The sequence below is a fragment of the Delphinus delphis genome, chromosome 16 (genome assembly GCF_949987515.2).
Source record: "Delphinus delphis chromosome 16, mDelDel1.2, whole genome shotgun sequence".
In the NCBI taxonomy this organism is placed as follows: domain Eukaryota; kingdom Metazoa; phylum Chordata; class Mammalia; order Artiodactyla; family Delphinidae; genus Delphinus; species Delphinus delphis.
Window position 1 is genome coordinate 35,120,315 of NC_082698.1, and position 14,500 is coordinate 35,134,814.

The 14,500-nt window shown below is 40.0% G+C and overlaps 1 long non-coding RNA gene across 1 annotated transcript in view; it reads left to right on the forward strand.

The window, feature by feature from the left end:
* The window catches only part of LOC132439811 (uncharacterized), a 32,080-nt gene extending 17,784 nt beyond the window's left edge, over positions 1-14,296 (forward strand). Inside the window, exon 3 of the long non-coding RNA XR_009522424.1 lies at positions 14,113-14,296. This is a non-coding gene — a long non-coding RNA (uncharacterized lncRNA). The remainder of the gene's footprint in view (positions 1-14,112) is intronic.
* Positions 14,297-14,500: the final 204 nt, after the last annotated feature.

Genomic DNA, 14,500 nt, shown 5'->3' on the forward strand with positions numbered 1-14,500 from the left:
GACATCTGCCTGTTTCTCTAACCTCTTCTCTTCTATGACATTTCTCTTTATACACATATGCATTGTTTAATTTGTGATAATGACATATATTTTAGATTTCATAACCTAAAAATAATTTAAAGTAAATAAAATTAGTATTTTTAAATAATCTAACAAAGAATATAACAGGGTAAATTAAGTTTTAATAAAGCTAAGCATTTGAGGCTAAATATTTTTTGAATGAAAGAAACGTTATTTAGCAATGGTGGCTTTATGGGTGATCCATTGCATCGTGTATCAGATAATTTGATCCAAAATGAGATATCCTAAATTAGATGAACTTCTGAGATAATATAAAATCCCAATTTAATCTACTAATATACACTGAAGCTAAAATAAGAGAGAAGGTTTATCTAAAAAGTGGTGAGTTTTATTTTTTGGGGAGAGGGGCAAGCAAAATTTATTATATAGGCAGCTTATTAATTGACCTTAATCAAAATAGGAAGTTATAAAATCATGTCCATAATAAAATCTAAAAGTAGGATTACACATTTATACAAGGTAATTTTCTTACATGTCTTATTAGTTAAAACCAGGAAAATTCACTTTCTAATTATGTGGGTCCAAATTATTCATTTATCATAGACTACCAAGCCACCTGGGTATGTTCACCCAGATAAGATACAGTGGGAGAGCATAGCCTTTAGAAATAGACTGACTGGAATTGAATCTGAATTCTACAGCTTGGTAGCTGAATGGCCTCATTCAGTACATTCAAACTTTCTGAGCCTCAGTTTCATCATAAGTCAATGGGGATAACAATAGCCCCCTTGCAGAGTTATTTTAAGGATTAAGTAAACTTATTTATTGGCACATTGTAGGTACTCAGTACATGGTATTTTCTTTCTTTCTTTCTTTCTTTTTCATCACTTCTTGGCTAACAAACCCAAAAATACTATAAATTGATCCACTTTTTATTTCTATTCTCATTATGTTAGACCTAGGATCAACTTGGGCAGAAGAAAAGAATTAGAAAAGTATCATAAAGGCAGACCCTTAAGACTTGTCTGACATAGAGGAAGAATGAGGCAGAAGCCACATGTGAGACTAAGATTTCAGTTGGAAGTGAAAAGTTATCAATACATAGGAATGCTGCAGGAATTTGTGTTTGTGGCTGGGTAAATCATGGAAAATTACAGGACACTTTTTGGTAACTGATATTATTTACTTATTAAATAAGCTATGCTGCTGTCCCCTCCCCCACATTTTGAATGCAATAAACATTAATTTGAAATAGAAAATCTGTGTGGCTGTTCAGGGTATTTTAGAAAAATTAATTGTCGAGTCTTGAATGTAATACAAATTCATGACTTATATTTCTCACCAGAAGTAGTTGTTTTATTAGACGACTATTCTTTCACTATCATTTCATTTCCAGAGCAACGGGGCCTTTGATTTTTTTCAGATTACTTTTGGGAGAGAAGACATTGCAGTGACTTGCAATTTAATGAAGGAAATTCTTTCATGGCTTCTCACTTTGGGATGCTGTTAGATTGTGTTGGCATAGTGTAGGGAGAATCTTATATTTATAAGTTCTGCAAACTCTTGGTGGTTTTAATGTTGTTACAGATTCTAAAATATCACTGTATCATTTGTATTATGGAGAGGCACTGTTTCATTAAGTTAGCTTGATTTGGTTAATAACCTACAAAACAAAACTCAATGAAAATGTTCACTTTCTTTCTTAATCCTAAATGCAACACCTTATTCCTCAGTTAACCATGGTGGGAGATAACAGAAAATATGTATTGGTTTCTGCCCCCAGTTCCTGGCACAGAGTTTCTAAGACCTTTGGAATTCCCTTAGTAATTATAGCATTAGGAGCATCTTTTATTCTAACGGGGTGACTCTGGGTGGCTCCTGGATGGCGGCTGGTCACCAGAAAGACCAAGCTATGATTAGAAGCTTGGAATTGTCAGCCCCACTCCTCATTCTCCAGAGAAGAAAGAGGGGCCGGAAATGGAATTAATAATTGATCATGCTTACATGAGGAAGCCTCCATAAAATCCCAATAGTGTGGGGTTTGGGAAGCTTCCAGGTAGGTGAACACATCCACATTGGGAGGGTGATGCATCGCACCTCCATGAGCACAAAAGCTCCTGTGATCAGGATCCTCCCAGACCTCACCCTGTGTATCTCTTCATCTGGCTGTTCACCTGTATCCTTAAACATATCCTTTAATAAAAATACGTGTTTCCTGAGTTCCGTGAGCCACTCTAGCAACTTAAACCCAAAGAGAGCGTCATTGAAACCTCTGATCTATAGCCAGTTGGTCAGAAGCACAGGTGATAACCTGACTTTTGACTGGCCTCTGAAGTGTGGGGGGTTTTGGGGGGGGGTGGGCAGTCTTGTGGGACTGAGCCCTTAACCTATGGGATCTGAGCCCTTAAACTATGGGATTCATACTGTCAGAATTGAGTTAAATTGTAGGACATCCACCTGGTATCAAAGAGAATTGTTTGGTGTGGGGGAAAACCTCCACACATTTGGTGACCACAAGTGAAGTGTTTTGTGTGAATAGTAAACAAAAATCACAGGGAAGAAACACACAGTACAAAGGCAGTAGACTAAACTGAATTTTTCAATACAAGTGGACACTCATTCTTTCGCCCATTTGGGTTTATTGATAAGTAGGGTGACCAACTGTCCCAGTTTGCTCAGGACTGCCCTGGTTTTAACACTGAAAGTTCCATGTCCTCAGAAGCCTCTCAGTCCCAGGCAAACCAGGACAGTTGGTCACTCTATCAGGTTTGCTAGGCAAAAATATTTATTGAGTACCTACTATGTGCCAGGCATTAGAGTTACAGTGATGAGCAAAACATACACTGTCCCTGCCCTCACGGATCTTAGAAATGTATAACTAGCCCACCCACATCACGTGGAAATAGTCAAGTCATCTCCATCAAGACTCCTATTTGCATGGGAGACTTGATTCCTGGGATAAATCTCGAAGCGCCTTTGAAGCTGAGAGTCAGATTCTAGGATCCCTAAGTAGTACGGCTCAACAGAGAGGAGATAAAATTTCCCAACCTCTGGGATCAGTATGCCTCTAGGAAGGCAGAGAATTTACTGTGAGGAGAAAAAAATATACTTATGAGTGCTAATGCATATGATGATGACTCTTAGGTCATCTCTCCCATCTCCATCCTCACTCTGCAGAACTTTCACCAAGTCCCTCTCCTGAGGGCTAAGCAAAAGAGGCCATTATAAGTGCTTAAAAATATTGGGTTGGCCAAAAGCTTCATTCATTTTTTTCCATAAGATGGCTCTAGTAGCACTTAGTTGTCTTTAACTTCATTCAAAACAATTTTGTTAGATTGTATGTGACAGCTGTCATATCAGTGTGCATTTAAAAAAAAGATATCAAAATTGGTGAATTTTTGTGTAGCCATTTTAATATTGAAGATGGAAGAAAAAAAGCAACATTTTCAGCATATTATGCTTTATTATTTCAAGAAAGGTAAAAATGCAACTGAAATGCAGAAAAAAAGATTTGTGCAGTGTATGGAGAAGGTGCTGTGATTGATCGACCGTGTCTAAAGGGGTTTGCAAAGTTTCGTGCTGGAGATTTCTCGCTGATGATGCTCCAGGGTCGTGTAGACCAGTTGAAGATGATAGCAATCAAATCGAGACATTCACTGAGAACAATCAACGTTATACCACGCAGGAGATAGCTGACATACTCAAAATATCCAAATCAAGCGTTGAAAATCATTTGCACCAGCTTGGTTATGTTAATTGCTTTGATGTTTGGGTTCCACATAAATTAAGCGAAAAATCCCTTCTTGACCGTATTTCTGCATGGGATTCTCTTCTTAAACGTAATGGAAACGTTCCATTTTTAAAACAAATTGTGATGGGCAATGAAAAGTGGATACTGTGTAATAATGTGGAATGGAAGAGATTGTGGGGCAAAGTGAAATGAACCACCACCAACCACACCAAAGGCTGGTCTTCACCAAAGAAAGTGATGTTGTGTATATGGTGAGATTGGAAGGGGGTCCTCTATTATGAGCTCCTTCCGGAAAACCAAACAATTGATGCCAACAAGTACTGCTCCCAATTAGACCAACTGAAAGCAGCACTTGACAAAAAGCATCCAGAATTAGTCAACAGAAAACGCATAATCTTCCATCAGAATAATGCAAGACCGCATGTTTCTTTGATGACCAGGCAAAAACTGTTACAGCTTGGCTGGGAAGTTCTGATTCATCCACCACATTCACCAGACACTGCACCTTCTGATTTCCATTTATTTCGGTTTTTATAAAATTCTCTTAATGGAAAAAATTTCAATTCCTTGGAAGACTGTAAAAGGCACCTGGAACAGTTCCTTGCTCAAAAAGATAAAAAGTTTTGGGAAGATGAAATTATGAAGGTGCCTGAAAAATGGCAGAAGGTAGTGGAACAAAAGGGTGAATATGTTGTTCAATAAAGTTCTTGGTGAAAATGTGTCTTTTATTTTTACTTAAAAAACGAAGGCACTTTTTGGCCCACCCAATAACTGTAATTGACTACTTTCTCAGACCTCAAAGACTGGATTAAAATATTTTCCCAGCTTCTAGAACTCCTTTAGTGATTGCAGTAAGGGCAGTAGAGCCCAGCACCAAAGGCACCGGAAGGCATGGTCGCAGTTTTGGGGTACAGTGGGCTTCTGGGCATGCGTTAGAAGAAGCAGTGTGGAATGACAACAGCCAAAGAACCCACCGGAAGGGTGTACATGGGGAAGTACAGGGTGTCAAATGTGGCCTTTTGAGGTGGATAGACACAAATGCCCTTGTACTTATCACCTGAGCCTCTTAGATGCAAAGATGGGTATAGTTCAGGGAAGCAGGGTCTACACAAGAGGTTAATAGAGACCTTGAAGGCATAGTCACCTCCGGTAATGCAGCAATGGCACCACAGTTCCTGTCGCCCTCCTTTGTGCTCCCAAAGCACTTTGTAAATGCCAACTGGAGTTGCTCATGTCAGCCTTGGTCTCCTGCATTAGAATGGACTCTTGGAAGGTCAGAGACCATGGTGTGCCTAGGCTTTTATATCATCTTTGATATGTGTCCCCATAGCACTTATACCAGTGTGTGTTCAACACACATTTATTGGATCGAATGATGAGCATGAGCTGGTATTTTGTAATAAGAAGGGAAGCTACAAAACTAGACCAAATGATATAGCCAGGGACCGAGCCTCAAAGAAGGATTTATACAAATTGTAGCAATTTTTCCTGAATCAGGACCAGATAAAGAAATAAAGAGTTTGGGATAACACAGATTCTTTCTTTAAAAAGTTAGTCTTTAAATCCACAGGAAAGAAACATATTGTATTTTGTCCTGAGTGGTGATTAGGAATAGCTACAGGAAGTAGCTGTGGGTAAACTGTTACATAACAGTGACAACATGATTGAATTCAGGATCTAGAGGGAGAGGAAAAGGAAGGAAAAAATCCATTAAGTTGCTTAATTTTAAAAAGGAAATAAGATTAAATTGTTAGATTGAAATAAATACCTGTAGTTCATTTTCTAAATAATACAAAGAGTTTAAAAATACCTTCTTAAGAAATGAATGTCACCAATTGTACAAATTAGATGTTGGAGGAAAAAATCCTATGCTGTTCACTAGAGCAGTAAACAAAATCACTAGAGAGAGGTAAAGAGTTTCACAGGAGAAGGGAGACATTCCTCAAATGACAGAAACAGGAAAGCATATAACTTCTATCAGATCAAATTCACATCAAAAATTAGTCAGAAATTCAAGGATCATGTAGAACGAGGAACACCATTTTCATATGAGCCATCTCTGAGTGACTAGGACTCTGAAATAAATCACTCAAGCTAAGAGATCGAGCAATACTGAGTCAAGCATAAACTCTCTGGGGAAATTGTTTTATAAGGAGAAATCATGCCTGAAAAATGCCCTAGGAACCCCCAGAGGGGTCACATATGTCTACTGAGAATGGGGTCTCCATGGATGTAGCCTATATCGACAATGATCAGCCTTTCACTAGATTGCACACCACAGACAATCCTGATGTTAAGATTTCATGAAACTGAGGGCAACGTTTAGTCAAAGGCACATGTCTTTGAGACAGAAAACATATAAAGCTAAGTGGGTTCCTTTCAAAGGTAATAAGTATACAGGGATATTCTACTCAATGTCTTTATGAATGACCTGGAAAGGCAAAACCTCCAAATTTTCAAGTAACTCTAAGCTCCTCTGAGAAATGGATTGAAGACGTTCTTCAATCATACCTGTGAGCCATCATAAATGCCACCATAAACACCACTCAGGAGCCTCAGTGTAGGCCAGGGTCAGATCAGACACACGGATAAAAAATATCTGGGGCTTCCCTGGTGGCGCAGTGGCTAAGAATCTGCCTGCCAGGCAGGGGACAGGCAGGCAGGGGACAAGGGTTCGAGCCCTGGTCTGGGAAGATCCCACATGCCGCGCAGCAACCAAGCCCGTGAGCCATGGCCGCTGAGCCTGTGCATCTGGAGCCTGTGCTCCGCAACGGGAGAGGCCATGACAGTGAGAGGCCCGCGCACCGCAATGAAGAGTGGCCCCCGCTAGCCGCAACTGGAGAAAGCCCTCGCACAGTAATGAAGAACCAACACAGCCAAAAATAAATAAATAAAATAAATAATCTGGTTTATACTTTAAAGATGTTGGGTGTATACGTTAAAGACGTTATGCCCTGCTCGTAAGTTATGATCAAAGAAGACCTATAAATTGAGTTATCCTAGACCAGTGGTTCTCAAAAATTTGGGTCCCAGGACCAAGAAATTAAAATTTATTGAGGACTCCAAAGAGCTATTTGTTAGTTTATTTTAAAATTACAATAAATCCATTACATGTTAATATAAATAAAAAATTTTAATTAACTATTTTTTCCAAATTAAAAAGTTAGTGAGAAGAATGGAATTTTTTTATTTTTAGAAATCTCTTTAATATATGACTTAGGAGAAAAGAGTGGTTGATTATATTTGCTTCTGTATTCAATTGTTGCAATGCTGTTTTGATTGAAGTAGATGAAGAAAATGTGGCCTCACACAGTAGTATATTTAGAATAGGAGTATATTTTCATAGCCTTTTTTAGGTAATTGTGGGTATTCTTCTTTGATACTACACTAAAACTCACCAAGTGGTGGTTTTTTAGAGGTTAGTTGTAATGTGGAATCTGAAACCATATTAACTATCTTATGATGTTCTGTTATATTAAAATCCATTGGTTTACCTTGCACTTTGAATTCTTAAAAAAATTTAAATCCATGAGTAATTTGTGAAACATAGTGGATTATTTATTTAGAAATTATTGATTGACTGAGTTCTGTAGATCCTCCAAATGTTGATATTTTATTCTACAATATAAAAACCCACATTTGTTAATATCACCACGGATCTCATCAGAAAAGCCCTTAGGCATCGAAAAGTTGTCCAGTTCTTGGTAAAGGATATATGTTTTCCAAAATTCTAATTTTTGCTTGTAAATGCCAATTTTATCATTGGCAACAAATACCGTCAGTTTTATTTCTTTGAAGTGACAGGCTCACCTCATTCATTTTGGAGAAAGTATCTGCCAGATACTGTAGCCATATTTGGTCACGCATCCTTCAAGTAAAACTGGTATTCCATGAAAAAGCACCAAGTGTAGCTCATAATTCGAATGCCTGAGTGCTTTTCCTCAAGACAACCTTCATATTTATAACACAGCAGAAGTTACGTAGTTTGCATTTTGCCACACAAGTTAAGTGTTCTCAAGGGTTAAAACTTAATACAATTAATAATTTTTACTGCATTATCAAGGACATTCTTAAGTGAAATTGGCTTTTTTTTTTTTTTTTAACCAGGAGTGCATGGTGGTGAAGAACACAATGACCACCAGAGCTAAGGCAATGACACCATCGCCTGGTGCCATTGCGATGACTGATTGCTTTTGCACCATCAGTGCCAATCCAGCACAGTAACAAATGCAAATAATTTCTCATTATTATTATGAAAATAGTTTTTGCTTTGCTGACCCTCTGGGAGGGTCTCAGGGACACGAGGGACTTTGAGAACCACATGCTTAGGCTGATCCCTGAATACACTGTCTCATCTTAGATGGTCAAGAAGATGCTCTGTCTCATCAGCCTAATTTTGGAATTTAAATACAAAGTATTTCATAAAAAAATACCTGTGTCTCTAAAAACATGACTCTTCTGTAGCTGAAACACTTTTCTTTGCATGTAAAGGAGATTATTTGGAGATTAGTAACTACCATTATTCAAGATTGGTGGAACCACATATAAGAGAAGAAATACTAAAATAATCAGGATCTTACTTTGGAAAGAGAGGGAGTTTGTCTAAAGTGTAAAAAGTCACAATTTAATTTGATTGGTGTTTATCAAGCACCTGTAGAGTTTTGTGTGTCATACAAGGAGGTATATATACAGATCCCTGCTCTTAGAAGAATTAGAGTGTAGTTGGCAAGGTAGGATATATAACTGTAATAAGGGAAATGAGAATTCAAGAACTAAACGGGTTTGCAAGACAATAACAGAATCGCCATGAGGCAACATGTGATCCAAAGCTAAGTAAGCAGTTCAAATGGTCAAGGCTCTGCAGTCTTGGGTGTATCTCACTGTCCTACCACCCGGAGCCTATCCCCCAACCCCACTGCCCAGTCCTGACACCAATGAGATCTCAGTACAGCAGGATAGAGGAAGATTTTTCCTGACTGGTGTGGCAGAGAGATACATGGAGCTCTTAACCAGTGTTTGTTCCTTGGTGTTCCTGTCCTCCAGGGTGTTTATGGGACTGTACTTCAGAAGCTGCTTGAGGTGACACTCTTTTCCTTGTTTATGTGAAAACCTGAACATTTAAATTGAGAGGAGTATGCCAAGTGGCATGGGTAGTGCTCTAGATTGAATGTTTATGTCTCCCTAAAATTCATATGTGGAGCCCTAACTCTCAATGTGATAGTATTTGGAGGTGGGGCTTCGAGGGGTGATTAGGCTATGAGGGTGGGGCCTTGGTGAATGGGATTAGTGCCCTTATAAAATAGACCCCCAGAGAGCTCCCATGGCAGAGTTCTGTTCTGCCATGTGGGGACACAGAAAAAAGATGGCCATCTATGAACCAGAAGGCATGCTCTCTGCTGGTGCCTTGATCTTGGACTTCTTAGCTTCCAGAACTATCAAAAATAAATGTTTTTTAAGTCACCCAGCTTATGGTATCTGTTAAAGTATTACAAATGGACTAAGACAGGTGGGAAGTGATTCTTGAAGATGGGGATGGGGCTGAAGTTGGTGAGGAAGAGCCAGGGAGGTGGTGAGACACCAGGGGGCTGGTTGTGGGGCACCTTGGGAGATTTCTTTGGGCTTTTAATTGACTAACATTTTTGTAGCTACCACTACATGCCAGACACTCTATAGAGAAAACCTTAGCAACAAGGGCGTAGTTCCTGCCCTGAGGACCTTCTTGAACTGTTTCTAAATTCTGTTATTTAACTTCCTCACTACACGTCTTTTTTAAAAAAATTACAACTCGCTAGAAAGCTCCCTGTTAATATCCTACATACTCCACAGTGCTTATACCAATGTTCTCCACCTAGATGGCAATCCCCATGTTGCTTTCTGAAATAGCTTAGGTTCATAGAGAGAGTCGATGAGCATTTAGAATTAGAGGAAAAGAACCGAAGACTCCTCCAAGGTGATCCTGAAGGTCAGCCGGGGAGGTTCAGAGGAGATACAGTCTAATGCTCCTAGTGTTGAACTCAAAGGAGAAAATAAACAAAACGTATCTGCACACAGGTACTTTCCCAAGTGGAATGCTCTGAAAAGGCCCAAGTCACGACAGATCTTCAGGTTGTGGAACAGCAAGCATGTCAAAACTCGATTGAAAGTTCCCACCAAAGTTTTCGTTGAACACTTGGTATATTTGTCAATGTGATGAGAAAATGTCTTAGGCCAGGCTGCCCTGCGTTTGCCATGATCTGTAAAGAGCACCACCCTAATGGGAAGAGAAGAAAGGTCATGAGGACAGAAGGAGAGAAGGGCAGAGGGAAAGAGGAGGGAAAACAACTGAGACTGAAGGGTCAAGAAGAGAGGTGGTTTTCCAGTGTGTGTATGGAAGTGAACCTGAACCCCGCCTTTTACTCCATCCCTCTAGTTCCCTGCAGGTTGTGTGTCTGCTAATCACCCTCACTGTGGAGCTGGAAGCTTCTCATTCTATCGGTTGACTCCATTCACTAACTCCATTCCTGGACTGTTTGGCCCATCCATGAGGATTCATATCTTCCTGGGCATGTTTGGGAATGGGTGAGCCTACTGGGAGTCTATTTACGTGAGTGTGTCTAGTCTGATAGAAAGGAATTTTTCCCAAGAAACAGAGTTGAGATGCACAAACTTAGTTCCAGGATGAGGGCTGGAGGTCAAATTTATATTCATTTTGAATATAATGAGAAGTATACCAGGGTGATTTTAGGGAAACTTAAGGTGGCGAGTGTAGAAAAATGAGTCACTAACTAGGAGAAGACATTTTCAATACATACAAGTAACAAAGGACAGTATCCTGAGTATATAAATACTTCTCTCTTTTTTTTTCCTTTTTGGTTTCACAAATAGCTGCATACCATATGCAAAGCCTCTGTGTGCATGGTGGGGAGGGGCAAGATAAAGGTTGGATTTGAGGATTAAAAATAAAAGTGGACAATATACCATGAAATGGAAAGGAGAAAGGGGCAGTGGTGTGACACCTAGGGTGTCACGGCAGTGTGGGCAGTGGGCCTACTTTGGGGCAGCACTAAGGAGCAGAGACTGTTCAGGGGAATTGTTTCCATGAACCCAGGAGGGGCCTCGTCCTCTGACTTCCTGACCTCAGGGGGAGAGAGCTGAGAGGGAAGTAATATGTGAGGCCTGAGGACTGCCAGGACCCAGCTGGGCATGTGGTGAGGACCTCATCGTGGGAGAACCCTGGAAAGTCAGGAGGATGGATGTAAACAGGTGGTGAGTATTACGGAGCCAGATATGTAGGGCAATGTGAGTGTTTATCAGTCAGCGACTCAGCAGGAGACACAGGGCACACTCAAGTGGGGTCATTAAGAAGAGCCTAAGAGCACAGATGAACTTATCTACGAAACAGAAACAGACTCACAGACATAGAGAACAGACTTGTGGTTGCCAAGGGGGAGGGATGGGGGGAGGGATGGAGTGGGAGTTTGGGATTAACAGATGCAAACTACTATCTATAGAATGGATAAACAACAAGGTCCTGCTGTATAGCACAGGGAACTATATTCAATACCCTGGGATAAGCCATAATGGAAAAGAATTTAAAAAAAAAAAAAAGAAGAAGAAGAGTCTAAGAAAAGGTTGATTTCAACCTTTTAGGGAACTTAAGGAATGGTGCAGGACTCTGGAGCGGTCATCATGGGAAGCCTTTATCACTCCCAGGCCTGCAGGGACAGGCAGACCTATTGCCAGGGCTTAGGAGAGAAGTTAACAGAGAGAGTTGCCTGGTGGGAACTGGGGAGCTGTGGTTTTTTTGCAGATCCTGACGCCCTCAATTTCCCTGCCTTGGGGTTGGCCAGATCAACTGATGCCAGAGGGCAAAGGAGCCTGGTGAGTACGGATCTATACAGATTAGTCCACAGAGCAGTGTAGAGGAGAGAGTGGATCCGGAGAAACGAATGGAAGATCTCAGCACAGAGCACAAGTACGGATCTATACAGATTAGTCCACAGAGCAGTGTAGAGGAGAGAGTGGATCCGGAGAAACAAATGGAAGATCTCAGCACAGAGCACAAGTACGGATCTATACAGATTAGTCCACAGAGCAGTGTAGAGGAGAGAGTGGATCTGGAGAAACGAATGGAAGATCCCAGCACAGAGCACATTTCTAAGCTGATCCATACAGCTTTGCATCTTCCTCCAACAATGAGGCTCCACCTCCAACACAGAAGGACAGAGAAAAGACAGTGTGGGAGGCTGAGGCTCAGAGCTGGTACCTAACGTGGTCATTGTTTATTTTCTTGCAAAAGAATACTGTGGGGGAGGAAAAATAATTTTCCTTCCACCCTCTGAATTCTTAGCCAAGACCCCGTCATAAAAGACAGATTAACAAGAGAAAGACAAACAGAAGTTTATTAACATGTACACCTTGCTAATAGACAGGAGGTACTCAAAAAAATTGGGTAACTCCCTGAGGTGGTTTAGAATTCAGGCTTAAATACCGTCTTAATAGGGAAAGGGAAGGGGAGTAAATGATTTCTAGTAAAGATGAATGGGTCCTTAGAGGAACAGATGGGAGGTATGATAGTTTGTGAAAAAGTTTGTCTGGGGTGTGGTGTCAACTTCTAGACTCCTCTCCTATGTTAAGAGTCAATTTTCCCTGGTCGATGAATCTCCTGGGGAGAGGACTGATGATAACTCAGTTCTTTTTGGAGGATCTGTCTTTAGGCAGATAAGGGGAGTTCAGAGAAAGCCTTTCACTGCATTTGCTGTTTTTCAAGTGCCTACAATTCAAAATAATCAATATACCAAAGAGACTTATTTTGGGGTGGTATGTCATGAACTCTTACAGTCATATTTTGGGGTTGCAGATTCTGATCCCCTTCAATAGTTTTTTTTTTAATCTTAGAAAAAAATAATGTTTACTGTTTATTATTTAAAAAGAAATACATGTGTATTGAAGAAAATCTATAAAATACTGAAAGATATAAACAAGGAAACAAACCATGATGGTAAGCCCATCACCTAGAGATAATAACCATTTGCATTTTGGTGTACACCTTTCTAGTGTTTTCTTTTTTCTGTGTGTATGTATGTGTGTGCATGTGCAAAGTGTATGTGTGTGTTATATATCTGCAGGTTGATTAAAAAATAATTAAACAAATTACAACATTCATTATACCGTACAACTTCTACATGTAGGCATATGTCAAAAAGTTTTATGTTTGTACTACTTTAATTCATAACCTTAAGGAACTGAAGTAATAAATCCCGACGGTCACTTTAACTGTGGATGGTGATGCCAGGATGAGTTAGACTGTAGAATTGATGGGGGCAGTGTGGCATGAGGAGCACATATTCATGGTTTGTAGGAGTAGAAATAGATTTTGATTATATGTTCATATAGAACTTAATTTCTACATGATTTATTTTTGTAAGTATCCATTTCTTTTCAAACAGTTTTGTATTTTTAAAATTAAGGTCTATCATATGTACAGTTTATATCCTCCTCTTTTCACTTGTCATGATATCATGACTGTTTTCCTGTGTCACGAAACAGTGTATGAAAAGTACTGTTTCCCTATCCACAACCCCTGGAAGGGACAGCCCTGATTACCACATGACCTTGCTCACCTCTCAACCCTTTCAGTTGTCGTTGATTGGACCAGAAGTAGGCATCTGACACATAGGGGAAAATCCATACATTCAGCTATAGCAATTAATTAATCTCTCTCAAGAATTTAGTCTTATGAACATCTTGTTCAAAAACTTGTGTGTGTGTGTGTGATGACTTCCTTAGGGCACATTCCTAGAAGGTCAATTACCTAGTCAAAAGGATCCGCAACATTAACCATCTTTCGATAGATATTGCCAAGTCACTTCCAGGGAATTTGTGTGTACACGTTCGTGCATTGTTAAATGCCTGCTGCTGGCTCCTTTCAATCTGCATGAGGACAGAAATAATAATTTATAGGAGAGGTCTTCCATGAACAGGGTTCCCATAAAAAGGTGGTAACGAAAGCCCACAAAAGGAGCTTACTCAAGCTGTGAGCTTCCCTTTATCGATCTGTGTACATTAAAAAAAAAAACTTTATTGGAGCCCGTGTTGCTTGAAAGGTCAGCTTCAAGTAGTTACCATAGGATCTAGGTTGGGGAAGGAAGAAAGAAATGGAGTGTGAAGATGCCCTAGTGAGGAAGAGGCAGATTTTGACAGATATGCTGGGAGAGTAAGGAAAAGTGGCCACTGGCTTTCCAGAAGTTTACTCTTTGTCTCTCTACCAGGGTTGGAAGTACTAAAGGGCAGTCTGTTTCTCTTGCAACATTTAGCACAGTGGGGACGCTTAGCAAAGATTTTTTTTTTCCATTTTATAGCTGAGAAGAAATGATGAGATATTCAAGGAGGAAGAGAATTCTCCTGGTGACGTGGTCTGAGACCTGAGCACCCCTGCTCATGACCACCGTGGATGGAGGCGAAGGTGTTCTGAACGCTGCCGTCCACAAAAAATGACCCACAGACTGTGAGCCACGAATGGTTTCTGTGTTTTTAAACAGTTGAAAATATAAAAGAAGAAGTATGTTATAGGAGATGTGAAAGTTTTATGACAGTCAAATTTCAGTGTCCATAAATGAAGTAATTGGGCAGTTGACTAGCTGTGACGGAGTGTGAATGGCCCACAAAGCCTAAAATATTTGCTCTCTGGCCCTTTACAGAGGAAGTTTTCCTATCCCTGAGAGAGAAGAATCACTTCTACTTCTTGAA